Consider the following 15,484-nt stretch of genomic DNA (forward strand, 5'->3'; position numbering starts at 1 on the left):
TCATTCCCAGCAGGGTAAATCATAAGAATCTCCCTGATCCATAATGACCAAGACCAGTCCACTTCAATTCACGAGCACCTAGGACATTGAGCTTTATGCGTTCCATTTCCTTTTGAGTGAGTTTCTGTTTTCCTAGACTCATACGTCATAGATTCCAACTTCTAATCATTCATGTGTTTGCAGCTGCTTCTTCTTGTTTTAAGTCATGCCCCACCAGCAAATGAATGTCCCCAAAGCTCCAGCATGCTTTATTCCATCCATGTCATTATCATTGATTCTACTTAGAGAAGGCAGCCCTTCTTCAGTCATATTTTGACTGCCGTATGACATGAGGGACTCATCTTCTGGCACGATCTCTGATAAGGTTCTGCCTCTATTCATTAGAATTTCTCTAGCTGACAACGTTTCCATGCTATTCAGAGGGTTTTCAGTGGCTGATTCCTCAAGTGGATTGCCTATTCCTTCTCTGTAGTCTGATCTTAGTCTGGAGGTTCTGCTGAAATCTGTTCACGCCGGGCAACCTTATTGGTATTGTAATTCCAGTGACATCACTTCTAGTTTAACAGCAACACACAACCCACCGCAGTATGACCAACTGATAGACAAGTGGTGGACTCCCACGACTCAACTAGGTTACTTATCTGGTAAAGATGAAGGGAATTCCCCAATGAACTCTCCCAGCTAATTACAAGGGACATGATCCAGTCTTGGTCTGGTCTATTTAGGTACACACTTCTGAAGAGGATCAGAGCCAATACCAGCAAGTTTTAAAACAGCGTAAGATACTCTCTAGTTGGCCTCGAAGAACACAACGATCCTGTTGTAAACGGGCCATGTAGGCCGGAAACAGTGCGTGCCCTCTAGGAGCTGATACTAGCTGAAGGACCGCTAGCAAGAAAATGCAACTGTTTTTGCAATCTTATAATTGCAATAAATGGAATTCTGTTAACCACTATATGAACTTGAAACTCTGAGTTCTGGGAAGGGATTTAGCTAAACTATAATCTTCCCCACAGTTCCCACAATGATAACTTGCAAACTTGGTTTTCTTTCTTAGTATTATATGACCAAGAACATTTTTTTGGTTTTAACATTAGGAATTTATTCTATGAAAGAAAATGAGTTTTGAAAAACCTAGAGCTTTTTATTATGAATGGCGTGAGGTTTCCAGAGGACATCATCAGTTTTGCATTCAACAATTCACACGCATTTCCTTTCATCTCGTCCATTGCAAACCCTCCCAGGGGCCATTGTTTATTCCATGTCCTGTCTGTGGCTCTTGCTCCCATTCCTCCTTTCCAAATACTTCTGATCTTTTGTCTTGGGGAAATGCTGCCCTGTTTACCTTCAGTGGTTTATTATCTAAGGTGTGTGTACTTCACTAGAGTTATAGGTCCCCTTGTAGACCCATCTATTTTCTGGCAGAAAGTTGAGCCACCAGCGTGAGTTCCATTCCAGACCTGAAGGGTGCCAAAGGACTGTCATCTTGGGTGGTCTCCTGGTCTCTATCTGACCAGTAAGCCTGCTGTCTTTTGTGATGTTGAGTTCTGTTCTACATTTTCCTCCCACTCCAGTCAGAATCTGCTAATGTGAACCCTTTCAGAGTAGTTGGTAGTAGCAACTGGGGCACCATCTAGTTCTTCTTATCTCCAGGTTACGAGATTCTGAGTAGAGCCCAAACGTCTGGTCTATAGAACTGTGACTTCATAAGTGGGCATTGTTTTTAAATCTGTGAGTTTGTAGTAATTTGTTACACAGCAATAGAAAACGAACACAACGTCTTAATGCCCGCTTGCTGTTTACCAGTCCAATTTTGCAGTTAAAATTAAAAAAAACATCTTGGCACTTTAACACAAGCTTATTTCCCACTTATAATCACCATTGCTTAGTTTGAGCCAACCGGGACAACACACTATAGTTACACAAGGACTCAGGGCATCTGCAAAACAGAATTTAAAGATACCATCCACTGGATTAAAATGGTTTTGATATGAATACTTAAGGTTTGAAGAATTATTTTTATTTAACAGAAATTTTTTTAAAAGAAAGAAAAGAAGTAAAAAGAAAAAGATACAGCAGGAACAAAGTGAGTGCCACCGTAGGTATACGTAAATCAATAGATTTGCCGTGCGCACCCTATAGTGCTGCTTTATACCATCAAGGATTCTGAAGTCACCATGGCAGGACAAGAGATGGCTGGAAGGACATATGTCCTTGCTGTTCACGTTCCCAGTTATATGACCATGAATAACATGAAGGGTACAGAGAAGCAAAATCTGTTTGGAAAAAACAATCACCAGATGTTGGCACATGCACCACGTTGTGCTCATCAGTCACACCAGTTGACTTGGTGGGGAAAGAAAGCCAGATGTTAGAGCTCTTGTCCCCCCAGGGAAGAAAGCAGTCTGGCAGCTACAAGCCGAAGCAGCAAAGAAAGGTGCGTGTGCAACTGATACTCTTGCCTGCTGCTCAAGAGTCGAGCGGAGGGTTTCTTGGAGGGACTTTCTGAGTCTGTGGAAAACCCAATAGACTGGGTTGTCTTCCGTTTAAAGGTTGGGCTTTCTTGTGGCCAGGGATTTCCCTTTGTATTTGCATTGATAACAATCTCTGGATGTAGAATGAAGCTTCGCTTCTGTTTTTGGCTTGGCTGTTGTCTGCTCTCCAGACACTCTCCACACAGGGTTCAGCAAGACTGCTATGCTCTCTGTGACCTTCAGAGAAGGATTCCTTCTAGTTGGGCATATTTTTTCAGAGGGCAGAAGATGATCATTCAAACATGAAAAGAAAATCCCACCTGGTTTTATATTTTAGCATTTTGGATGAGACTGATTCTCCCCCACCCCCAACAGTATTATTGGCAAGTAATTTACATCTATTTACATATAATTTCATAGTTCAATCATTCCACCATATCAGGGAGAGGTGTACGATCACCCCCACATCACGTTAAGCGCATCCCCCCTCTCCAATGGTTAAATTGCCTGTCATATGAGTTTATGCAGTCACAATCACAATCTTTTCTAGTGCTCCCCTCCCATCTTCATTAGTTACTCCCGAAGCCCCCTTTCCCTCCCTATCGTCCACCCCACCCCCGTATTCCCTACATCCCCTTGCATCAATTATTATCATTGTGCCTCCACTCCTCCTGTGCTTCACAGCTGGGAGACCAAACAGGAAACAAACAAACAAAAAAACCCAAAATCACACTAAGGTGATAAGGATAAAGACATAATAGTATAGAGCCAAAAGTACCAATAGCATGTAAGAAAGAAAAGAACTCCCAACAATATTCGAAAAGCCAGGGAAGACATTTCTGTCATGGAACCAGGAAGAGGTACTTGCACGCAGAGCAAATTCAGGCTGCGCCTGTAAGGTGGTCAACTGACCAAATGTTGAGTCTGATCCAGCACAAGCAAGATGACAATGGTCTCTGTCTGATAGTAAGGCTGTTCGAGGCTCTTGCCTGTGGCCAGAGTAGATCTTCCAGTGACTCCATCTCACTCTACACATGAGTTTGGGGCTCCCACCATCCCCCATGCCCCTCGAGAGATTGGACGTTCATAATTTTTGCTCTGATGCTTTCCTCATTACCATATTAAAATTTTGTTATTGTCATCTTTGGATCACACAAGTTGGGGTGCTTCATCTGTGTGGACTTAGTTGACTTCTCGCTTAGATGACTGCTTGTTGGACTATAAGCCTTTAAGACTCCAGACACTATTCAGATTGATAGCTGGACACCATCTGCTTTCTTCACCATGCTGTGCTGTAGCACCCTTATCTTCAGTGATCCTTTCATGAAGGTGAGTTCTGTGCAGGGCCATAATGGAAGAACTGAAGTCGGAGCTAGGATTTAGTGCAAGCCCCAACCTGGATGGGAATATTTCTAAACTTTATGTAACATAATGAAAATTGATAACACAATACAAATCTATGCCCCTCTCCCAATGTACCTTGCATACATTTCCTAATACCAAAACCCCAAACTCACTGCTATCAAGTCAATGCTGACTTGTAGCGATCCTCTGTGGGTTTCCAAGTCTGTAACTGCAACACGGAACTACTGGGCTTTCAACCGTCGACCATTCAGACCACAGCACAATGTGTAACCATTATGATAAATAAGGAAAAGAGAACTGAACCAACCAATACACACGAGCTTCAGCTCAGTCGGTTTAAATTGGCCTCTCTTGGAGTTATTACGTCTCTTGTGTAGATTCTCAGTCTTTTAGAGTTTCTCAGAGACTCCCATTCTTCTAGGCAAGAAAGTGTATGTCACCAACAACTAGCTGACATGTCACAGGGAATTGTGGGAGGGTGTGTAATGCTCATTTGCTCACCTAGGATACTTTCACTGACTTCTTTTTAGAGCTTACATTCTAAGCTTCTCATAGAAGGCTGTGGAAGACAGCTATCTGGCCAACTGACTGGAAGAGATTCATAGCTGTACCCATTCCAAAAAAAAGTGACCCAGCAGAATGCTCCAATTGTAGAATGATAGCGTGGATATCATGTGCAAGTAGAATTTTGCTGAGCATCCTGCGACAATGGTTGCAGAAATATTTTGACAGGGAATTTCCAGATGTTCAGACTAGATTCAGAAGAGGTCATGGAACAAGGGATATCATTGGCGATGTCAGATTGATCTTGTTAGACAGCATAGAATACCAGAAATAGGTTTCTTTGTATTTTATTGACTATGCAAAGGCTTTTGACCTTGTGGATCATAACAAACTATGAGTAGCCTTGAGAAGAATGGGAATTCTTGAGCACTTCATTGTTCTCATGGGAATCTGTACATGGATCAAGAGGCAGTTGTGCAAATGGGCCAAGCGAATACTTCATGGTTCAAAATCAGGAAAGATGCTTGACAGGGTCGTATCTTCTCACCATAATTATTCTATCAGTATGCTGAGAAAATGACCAAAGAAGATGGATTATATGAAGAAGACTTTGGCACCAGGATTGGAGGAAGACTTATGAACAACCTGTGATCTACAGATGACACAAGCTTGCTTGCTTGCTGAGAAATGAGGAGCACTTGCTGATGAAGACCAAGGACTGCAGCCTTTAGTATGGATTACGGCTGAATGTCAAGAAGACTAAATCTTTACAACTGGACCAATAGGTAGCATCAAGATAAATGGAGAAAAAGTTGAGCTGTCAAGGATTTTGTTTTGCTTGGATCCACAATCAATGCTCCTGGAAGCAGCAGTCAAGAGATCAAATGATGCACTGCATTGGGTCAGTCTGTTGCACAAGACCTCTTTAGAGCAATGGAAAGCAAGGATTTAATTTTGAGGACTAAATTTTATTTTGAGGGCTTGGTCATACCCAAGCCACGGTCTTTTCAATTGTATAAAATGCAAGTCAAAGTTGGATATTTACTAAGGAAGATCAAAGGAGAATTGTGTGTTTGAGTTGTGGTGCTGGATAAGAATATTGAAAACATGATAGACTGCCAAAAGGACAAACAAACTTGTCTTGGAAGAAGTATGGCCAGAATGTTCCTTAGAGGCAAGCTCAGCAAGACTTTGCTTTGCATACTTAGGACAGACTGCCAGGAGAGTTCAGTCCCTAGAGGAGGGTACCCTGCTTGGTAAAGTAGGGGGACAATGAAGAAGAGAAAGGCACAGTGGCTGCAACAATGGGCGCTAGCAGAGGGACAATTGTGAGGATGGTGCAGGACCAGGCAGTGTTTCATTCTGTGTGCAGAGGGCACTATGGGTAGGAGCTGATTCAATGGCATCTAACAAGAACAACAACAATGGATGACAGTGAAACCCCAAAATCCATTCGCAGAGTTCTTGGGTAGATTTTAAGACTCCAGTGAATTGTTTCTGGCCATAAACATGGGATGTGATTAGTTTTGCATAGGAAAATAGATTGCTTCCACTCCACCTAGCCAGCCAGGGAGGGGCTATCTCTCTTCGAGGCTTGCCTAGGTGTATCCGTTACGTAGAACACAATACTGAAAGTTGCACAGTTGTATGCTCCACTGCCTGGGTGAGGTGGTCCCGGATCAATCTCACAAGCTCGTCCACCATGATGCATGTGTCCCAGTCAAGGTTCCATTCCTGAATCTGTTGTCTCACCTATACCTGTGATGTATTAGAGTCTTTCCGTCAAGTCCCGAAAGGAGGCTGTTCCCCCCGGGCTGGTTAGGGCTGGTGATGGTCAGCCACTTTGTAATGCACTCTGCCTGGGGGCAAGATGATCACCCTCCTGGTTTATACTCAGAAGGAATTCAATTCACAAGGGGGATCTGCAAATGGGTTTTGGATTTCTACTGTCAACCTTCTGCAAACCTAGTGTTCAGAATTTTGTTTACCAATAGTTTTATTGAGATATAATTCACATATCATACACGTCCACAGTTCAAACATATTTCAAAAGAAATATATACATCACCACAGTCAGTTTTACAACATCATCCCCACCCTGTGATCATCATTTGCTCCCAATTACCCTCCAACCTCCACCCCCTCCCAACCCCGATAAGCCATTACACTAATTATTTCTGCTATACACCCACCCCTCCTGTAATTCATAACCCCCCCAAAAAACCCAGAAAACAAAAAGAAAGGAAGGCAACTGACAATATTAAAATGAGCCTGAGAAAATACCTCTGTGGAGAAGGAGGAAAGAAATATATAAAACTAGAACAGATCCAAAATGGGTCAAGAGGGAGATCAAATGCCCAAGTTATCATATTGTAACCTAGCTCCAACCACATAATCAAGTTATAACAGTCTCTGTTTGATAGCAAGATTATTCACTTGCCTTGATTATGGTCTGAGAGGATCCACCAGAGGCTTAATCCACGTGGGGCCCCTGCAGATGGATTTTGGGCTCTTACTGTCACTTGCAGCATTCTGAAAATTAGATGTTCACAATTTAAGCTTTGATATCTCTCTCTCCTTCGTATTTGGATTTTGTAGCTTATCATCCTTGGATCACACAGGCTGGTGTATTCCTTTTATGTGGTCTTAGTTGATGCCTCACCCTGGCTTGTTTGAAAACACGCCTCTAAGACTATAGACACTATTCTTTTAGATAGCTGGGCACCATCTGCTTTCTTCACCATGCTTTGCTGTAGCACTCATCTTTTCAATGATCTCTTCATGAGGGTGAGCACTGAGCCAGGCCATAATAGTGAACTGTCCTTGGATTGGGGTTAGAATTAAGTGGGAGTTAAGAATCTCTTCACTTGTCCACAGATTCTATACGACTCTGGCTCACTTTGTTGTTAATAGGTGCATAGTGACCTTATGCACAGTAGAAAGAAACACTGCCAGGTCCTGTGCCATCCTCACAGTTGTTCCTAAGCATGACCCCATTGTTGGAACCATAATGCCAATCCATTCCCCTGAGGTTCACTTTAGAGGACTCATTATCATTTTATGACTAAGCACGTATCAATCATCCCCCTGGGGCGTAAGGGAATTCTTTTGCTACGCTCATTAATTGATCCAACTGCTAATAATTTAACACAGTATTGAGAAAAGGAAGTTCTGTAAGTGTGGTCCAGCTCTGAACTGCTACCCACGAGTGGTGACTTGTACAGAGTGAACTCTTGAAATGACTGAGTGCTCAGCAGTTCAGCTCTGATCCATCAGCCAGGAAGTGTTTCCATAGTTGGTCACATTGCTCTTTGCTGATTTAGCATCCTTTGTCTGAGATCGAGGTCCCCTTGCCCTTGATCATGGCGGCCCCCAAGCAGTGAAGATCTCAGGTTCCTTCAATGAAAGCACAGGGGGAGGGTCCGGAGCCCTTCACTGCCCATGAAGAACTGAGGCAAACGGGGGCATGATTAATGTAATCAATATTCCTCAACTGTGCATCTGAAACATGTTGACCGGGCAAATGTCGTGTAAGATAATGTGTTTAAAACAATAAGATCAAAGCCAAACAAAACAAAAAAGCCAACAACAACGACAAAACGGAGCCCGGCAGGGAACTAACCCTTGGCACTGTTCTACTTAAACCCCACCATTATTTCTGTTCTACCGTGGCTCCCCGTCTTGGTCAATGTTCCTTGTGAAGCGAGACTCCTCTAGAGACCCAATTCGGAAGCAGAACAGAAGGTTCTCTCCTTTCCACTCCCCGCTCTAGTTCTACCGCTTGTGCCTTAGGGCCTGGAGTTGGATGGCTTTGACGCAGGCAGCAATGGCTCCCTGCTCCTTCTTTCAACTTCTCTGTGGTCACCTAGGAGCCCCAGGGGCCTTTCTCTTGTATTTGACCTTCCCACCAAGAAGGAACTTCTCCTATGTCATGTCCATTTCCTTCCTTTCTAGTGTGGCTGTTCTGTATTCTTCCCCTTTCCTGGGGGCCCCCATGGCAGAAGCACCCAGTACCAAAAGGGAAACACCTGGGGAGATCATTAAACTAGAATCTTCGTCCAGATGTTATGCTTTGTCCTATGCTAGAAAAAGTGGATTCTGGGCAAACTGTAGACTTTCCTTTGTGACTCTGGGAAATCATGATGAACATCATCGCTGTTTTGTTTTCATGTGATCACATCAGGAGAGCGCAGTGAGGTGGAAGGGGGGTGGGTGGAGAGCTTTTGTGTGTTCTCTTGTAGTCCCACAGGGCTCTCCTGAGGTTCTTACATCTTGTGTGTGTGTGTGTGTGTGTGTGTGTGGTTTTTCTATCTTTCCCTCTGCTATTGGGTCATCAACTGACACATCTTTCTGTATATTTTCTCCCAAAAGCTTCTCCCTCTTTCTAATTCGCTTTCTCTAACTTGCTTTAGTTGAGGACTCTGGTCATCTCGTGCTGCATCACCGACGGCTCTGAAACGTGGTGATTTAAAAGAGCAAGTGTTTTATTATAACTCACACACGGTGCAGGTCAGGGATTTGAGAATGGCTCAGCTAAGTGAGTCTTCAGCCCCAGAACCACAGATACAGTTCTGCCATTGGCACACAGCTGGAGAATCAGCTTGTCCAGAGAGCCTCCGATGGTGCTATTCATGTGTCTGACACGGTTGATGGGATTCTCGGGAGGTGAGGCGGAGGTGGGACTATCCACCTTACACAGGGCCTCCTTAGCAAAGTGCTCTCCCATCAGGGGACTTTATGCACGGTCTGGGTTCCCACAGAGCAAGTATCCTAGGCAAAGCAGATGGAAACTGCGTGGTTTTTTCCTGACTTGGTCTCAGAAGTCACACAGCATCTCTCCTGGGAGATCCTATTGGTTGCACTCGAGTCACAGGGCCAACCCAGCTTCAAGGGAGGCGAATTGGACTCCACCTCTTGCTGGCCCAGTGGTACAGTCACACTGTGGAGGACCATGCGGGATGGAAGACATGGGTAGGGCTAACTTTGGAAAATACAGCTCGCCACTCTGAGAGCCAACTTCACCTCACACAGAGAAGAGTGATTCTGAACGAGGCCTTGAGAACTTCTTTTGTGAGTAAAACATACATGCCGGTGGGCTAGGATTCTCTGACTTACTTTTCAGCTCTGTGAATCTTCTGCTCCTGTTTCCTCTGAGTTATGGTCTAGATGAATATGTTTTCTGGGGCTCGATTACTCAAATGTCTGGAATGTTTACTCTGCTCAGCTTGGAAGAGAGAAATGTGGGGAGTGGACGCTTCCCTTGCTTGAAAGAGGGTGCGTCTACTCACAGTCAACTCTGCATCCAGTACCAAGTCCGCATCACCCAGTGAAGGGCCCCAGAGCACAGAGGGTGCTCTGGTTGTACCATTTTTACTGGCTCTGTACCTAAAGCAAGTGAGTTGACCAGGCTCCGGGGGGACCTGTTTAAGCCCCCTGACTTGGCGTCTTGAAATGGTATCCTAGGCTGTGGCCTAAACGTAAATCTAGATTCATTTAGCATTATAGGATTTTATACTTGGGAGGGACCTGGTTGCTCTCATCAGCTTAACCCTCCCATTTTAGAGATGAAGAAACTGACCAGGTTGGTTAAGTGGCTTGCGTAAGATCACATAACTGGCTAATGACAGAGTGAAGAGGGGAATCCACCTTCAATCTCCAGTTCCACGTGCTTAAAGGCTCTATCACTAAGATGTGAGTCTAAATGGAAGCTTTGTAAACAGTACAGTAATGTGTGGGTACTTGTAATTATGTATTTCTATGTTCATTAAGCACATTTCTATAATGTGGATCGATGTGCATAGACTTATTGATGCCATTATATGAGCATATAATCACAGCTGTTAGTTAAATCCTGGTGGCATAGTGGTTACACGTTGGGCTGCAAACCACAAGGTCAGCAGTTCAAAACCACCAGTCACTCAGAGGGAGAAAAGATGAGGCCTTCTACTCCCATAGAGTTCCAGTCTCAGAAACCCACAAGGGCAGTTCTACCCTGTCCTATGGGGTCACCATGAATCAGAATCGACTGAATGACAGTCAGGTTGATTTGGTGGTTTTTTTAATTAGTTAAGCTACCAATGATGCTCTAGGTAGTTCCTGGCGGTGGTGAGTAGGCCTAATCAAGAATGTGACACCACGCAGACACCAGAAGCTCTGATTTCTCACAGGTTCTGTCCACTGTGTGATCTTGAGGACATGACTGGCCTCTCTGGCTCTGTAAACTGCCGACAAGAGGCACCGTTGTAAAGTGCTCTCTCTTTGCTAGCAAAGTTCCAAGCTAAAAATCACACACCACACATGCTCTTCTCCTCCTTAAGGAGCCCTGGGAACTCAGTGGTGAAGTGCTTGGCTGCGCATTCAAAGGCCAGAGGTTCAAACACACTAGCTGCCTCGTGGTAGAAGGATGTGGCCGTTGGCGCCCAGAAAGATTAGCGCTTTGACATTCCTACGGAACATTTCTACTCTGTCCTAAAGGACCTCTGGGAGCCAGCAGCAACCCAGTGCCCATGGGCTTTGATGCTCCTTTGAGCTCCGGGGAGAAGATGCGTCTCAGAGAGGGAGGGTAAGCTCCTCGGCATCATCCAGCTGCAGAGGCAGAAAGGTGGATTCACGTTCTGTCCAACGCTCAAGCCCCCAGTTTTTCCCTCTGCCTCTCCTTACAGACTTCCGAGTTGACCGACTTTGGGAAAGTCCGGACAGACTGCTTCGGAACTGCCCCAGAAGGTGGATTCTGATAAGTGGGGAGAGATTCGAGACAGGCAGATGTGGACTTTGAAATGAAATTTCTGATCCTGGGGCCCTCCTGAGACTGGGGGGTGGCTATCAAGGGGAATGCCGAGCTCGGCTGTCTATGGTGAATTCTGGGTTTCGGGTGCACTAGTTGAAGTTGCAGCGCTCCGGAAATGCTTTCTAGCTCCAGGTTTTGCTGTTTGTACGGAGCAGAGAAAGAGCACCGAGACCGAGTATCACGCAGGCTAGTGTTTCCACAGCCCCAAACTGCCCTCGGGTTGGTTCCAACTCACACGGACCTTACAGGAGGGAGAAGCCCCGCCTCGTAAATCTTTCTGGAAGCAGACTTCCACACCTTTCTCCTGGGACGGTCGGTGGGTTCAAACTGCCAACCTTTTGGTCAGCAGCCAAGTGTTTTAACCACCGTACCACTAGGGCTCCTTAGGCTTATGTTTCTGTCCTGCTTCATTAGCTCATTAATTCTGTAAAATGCTGGTTCTGTGAAGTTTGCCTTGGGCAAATCACTTAATGTATCTGAGCCTATTCCTTGGTTTCAGGTTTAGAATGAGCATGATACACTCTTGCCACCTCTTGAGCTTGGTCCCTCTGAGCTGTACAGACCGGGGACCTGGTCCTACCCAAATACCAGGCAGGGAGGGTTCGCAGCCGGACTGATTCACACTGGAAGTGCACAGGCATGGTGGACACATAGCTTCCTCATCAGTCACCCTGGGGAGGAAGTTGACGGTTCTCGGGCGAGGGAAGTATTAGTCTTGTGGGTGTTAACTTGTGGGAAAACTTGCTGTGTGATGCAGGAGGAAGGGGGAAGGAAGCTTCTCTCAGTCGGTGACCCCAGCATCGTTGGGGGTCCTGAATAGCTGAGGCTTCCCCTGCGAGTAGAAAGGACGCACAGAGTAGTTGAGAGAATGGCAAAAGGGCTTGCTCTGCTGAAGCATCTCTTACTCAGTGGTTCTTGAAGCAGAACTTGATCAAGGTCAAATATTTGGCAGGGAAATCAGGGATTTAGTGAAAAGAGGTATTTGGTGGGAAAAGGCAGTACGCAAAGTGAATGCCTAGCCCTTAGTGGAACCACTTGTACCTCTTTAGGCTTGCCCTGCTGAGATTCAGCCCAACACGGCATCCGTGGCTCTCTAGTAAACGGTTCCATTTCCCGGCCGTACTGTGGGATCAGGAACGTGAAACGAAAGACAAAACAAAACAACCCCATGATGGTCAGAGAGTTGGTTTTGCCTCATGATGCCCCCATGTGTTGCAGAATGCTACTGAGCTCTGTTTTTATTTATGTGTGTGTGTGTGTGTGTGTATGTATGTGTGTGTGAGATCTTTAGGGAAGCAGTTTGCCAGGCCTTTCTTCCCTGGTTCTACTGGGTGGGTTTGAACCACCACCATTTAGGTGAGTAGTTGAGTGCAAATCAGGGGCTGGTAAAGGACATCCTGGCCCTGTCTCTGAACCTGGAGGAGCTTCTTCTGTGCGATGGAAAATCTGGAATTCTGTGCTTTCCACAGGCTTAGTTAAAAAATAATCTTGGTGTCACTTCAGTTTTGGCTCAGACTTTTTTTTTCAACATTTTTTTTATATCATCATTTATTTTCCCGTGGGGGTTGAGAAAGTTTTATACCATGTGCATGAAAATTTGGACTTTCAGGAATTTGTTTTCCAAATTGTGGATGAGTAAATTATAGGTATATAGCATGATAGCTATTTGATGTTATTAATATTAAAACCCTGCCTGCTGTTTTAAAATATTTTTGGTGGGGTATGCCACTTGACTAAGAGAGTGTGGCTTGTTGCCTACAAACTTCTTGGCATGAAGTGAACTAAGTCTAGGTGGGTTGAACAGCACTCACGGCATTGGAGTTGATTCTTACTCCTAGTGACCCTAAAGGACAGGGTCGAACTGCCCCTGTGGGTTTCAGAGACTGTCACTCTTTACAGGAGTAGAAAGCCTCATCTTTCTTCTGTAAACATTATTCCACCAGGGAAAAATAACATACTTTAACCAAAAACCAAGCCCATGGCCATGGAGTTAGTGCTGGCTCATAGTGTCCCCTGTGGGTTTCCGAGACTGTAACTGCTGACCAGAGTAGAAAGCCCAGTCTGTCTCCCTCGAAGGTGCTGGTTGTCTCGAACTGCTGACCATACAGATTTCAGACTAACTCTTAACCATGACACCACCAGGGCTCCTTTTGCATGTGTTCTAATAAGTTTAAATATGCTACAGTATAAATAGACTCCTTTTCAGTGTTTACAGGTTTATTTCTCCAGTTATCATTTTCTTATTAGTTCTGAATCCTAAAGTATTTTAGAATGGGATTATTTTGCATGTGTGTGTGTGTGTATGTGTGTTTATTTATTTATTGCTGTCCAGGGGATTCTTTGATTATTATCATTATTAATCATTTTATTAGGGGTTCTTACAAATCTCATGACAATCCCTCACTCAATTGTAGTAGGCACACTTGTTCATCTGTTGCCATCAACATTTCTAAAACATTTTCTTTCTCCTTGAGCCCTTGGCATCATGTTCACTGGAAAGGATTATCTCTCTCTCTCCAAAATACATACTGAGTAATAGCGTATTTAGAATATAAATCTATAATTAAATACAGCAAATGAATGGAGCAGTGTCAGTTACATCGAGGTGACTGATTCACAGTGACAGCACAGTAGTGCTCCATGAGATTGTCTGTCTTTCTTTGTTTAATCTGTGAGAACGTAAACCCCGATTTCCCCCAATAGTATTATTGAGATACCAGGCACATAGCATACACTCCCATAGTTCAGTTGTACTTAAAAGGAGTTGTATATACATCACTACAATCAGCCCTAGAACATTCTCTCCTCTCCTGTATTCACTATTTGTGCCCTATTTCCCTCCAGCACCACACCCTCTGTATTCCCAGTAAGTCACTACACCAGTGACTGGCTCTCTGTATCCGTCCATCTTATGTTACATATACTGGAAAATGTACCCAAAAAATAAAACCCCCCAAAATAACAATGATATTAAGAGAGAGGAAGAAGTAAAAAAAAAAAAAGGACAACAAAACCCCCCAAGCAAAACAAAGACAAATAGCAAAATTAAAATAAACCAGAGAAAAAAACCCTGTCAAGAAAAAAAGTAGGAGGTATTTAAACCTAGAAAAATTCCAAAATGGGTCAAGAGGGAGATCAAATGACCAGGTACCACATTCCTTCTGCCACCATTTGACCCTCATTCCATCTGCCTTAATTAAGTTTACAATGGTCTTTGTCTGATAGCGAGGTTGTTCAGGTCTCATGACTCCAGTCAGAGGGCCCATGAGCTTTTCGGTGACTCTAATAGATCATCAGGTCTTTTATCTAAGGAGCTTCTGGGTGAATTCAAACTCCCAACCTTGAGATTAAAAGCGGAGTACTTAACCATTTGCACCACCCAACCCAAAGCCAAAGCCAAACCCAATCTCAAACCCAAACCTGCTGTCATTGAGTGGATTTTGGCTCATAGTGGCCTCATAGGGCTCCTAGACTTTAAATCTTTCTACGAGTAAACAACTTTCTCCTTCTCCCATCAACTGGCTGGGAAGTTTGAACCGCCAACAGTAGGGTTTCCAGTCCAGCACGTAACTCAGTGACAGCCAGGCTCCTTCACCCCATTGAGGAACACCTCTGATACGGGGGGGCGGGGGGGGGCGCGGCTCATCAGGAAGTAGGACTGCACGGTGCTAGAAACCCCAACTAAATAAAGATGTCAACATGCAAAGCTCGTGCTCATCAACCTATCCTCTATCTGGGTCTACTCACTTCGGAAGGCAGTCGTTTCCACTCTTTGATCCTTCTTTGAAGAATTCTGCTCTTTTTGCTTCAGATCACGTTGAAATGATAGTTTTGGCATGCTCTAGGACTTAAAAACAACCCCGCCCCCCAACCAACAAAAAAAGTGCTTCTTCCTTCTAAGCTCCCAGAATTGTGTGTCCTTTAAGAAAATCTATCCAGATGACCACCTTGGGATCCCAGGGCACAGCTGTCGTAGCCTTCGGAGACCTCTGCTGTAAACAGGATGGAGGTGGCCAGATTCCAGCTCCTCAGGCTTCGCTCTTGCCACAAGGCAGGAGTCACACAAGCCTCTCCACTCGATCCTTCTTTACCTACTCTGACGCCAACTGTTCCTACCTCAACATCCCGCTTCTCTGCTGGCCTCAGTCATCCATGGTAATGGCCACACAGAACTTGTAGACAATACAATCACGAGAGCTTACTCAGCAAGGTAACAGGTTGTCACAAATAAGGATCACTACATAGCGAGGATGCAGTCATTGGTCTGTAGCAGCACCTCTTCTCAGCCAACAGCCGAGTCTCTCTCTAGTCCACAGCCTCACAAACCGATGGCCCCGTGGCTTCCGCCCTGTGG

This window comes from Tenrec ecaudatus, chromosome 11 (assembly GCF_050624435.1).
Source record: "Tenrec ecaudatus isolate mTenEca1 chromosome 11, mTenEca1.hap1, whole genome shotgun sequence".
NCBI lineage: Eukaryota > Metazoa > Chordata > Mammalia > Afrosoricida > Tenrecidae > Tenrec > Tenrec ecaudatus.